At 44.8% G+C, this 415-nt stretch overlaps 1 pseudogene; it reads left to right on the plus strand.

Moving 5' to 3' along the window:
• The first annotated feature begins 267 nt into the window (after positions 1-267).
• The window catches only part of LOC115071906, an 860-nt pseudogene continuing 712 nt past the window's right edge, over positions 268-415 (plus strand).

The following is a 415-nucleotide window of genomic DNA, read 5'->3' on the forward strand; positions in this document are numbered from 1 at the left end:
TTATTAAGCTATGGAGGGGAAGGTCTTATGCAATGAAGTGACAAATCAGATTTAGTTCTAAAAAACTTTACACATAGACACGACAGATCAGGGATGTGAAAAGAGAAGCAACAGGATAAATCCAGTGACCACTGAAATAGTACAGAGCAGACACGAAAAAGAATCTGGAACATCTTTCTGGTCCTCTGGGTTCCCAAGACAGCCACATCTTCTGGTGCAGAGCCAGCTTGGTCCCTGAGATACGTGGTCAGAGTAAAGAGATTCGGCCGTATTGGGTGCCTGGTTATCAGGGCTGCCTTCAGCTCTGGCAAAGTGGATATTGTTGCCATCAGTGACCCCCTTCATTGACCTCAATTACATGGTCTACATGTTCCAGTATGATTTCACCCATACCAAGTTCGACGGTATAGTCAAG

The sequence above is a fragment of the Nannospalax galili genome, unplaced genomic scaffold (genome assembly GCF_000622305.1).
Source record: "Nannospalax galili isolate Female #2095 unplaced genomic scaffold, S.galili_v1.0 scaffold7090, whole genome shotgun sequence".
NCBI classification, from domain to species: domain Eukaryota; kingdom Metazoa; phylum Chordata; class Mammalia; order Rodentia; family Spalacidae; genus Nannospalax; species Nannospalax galili.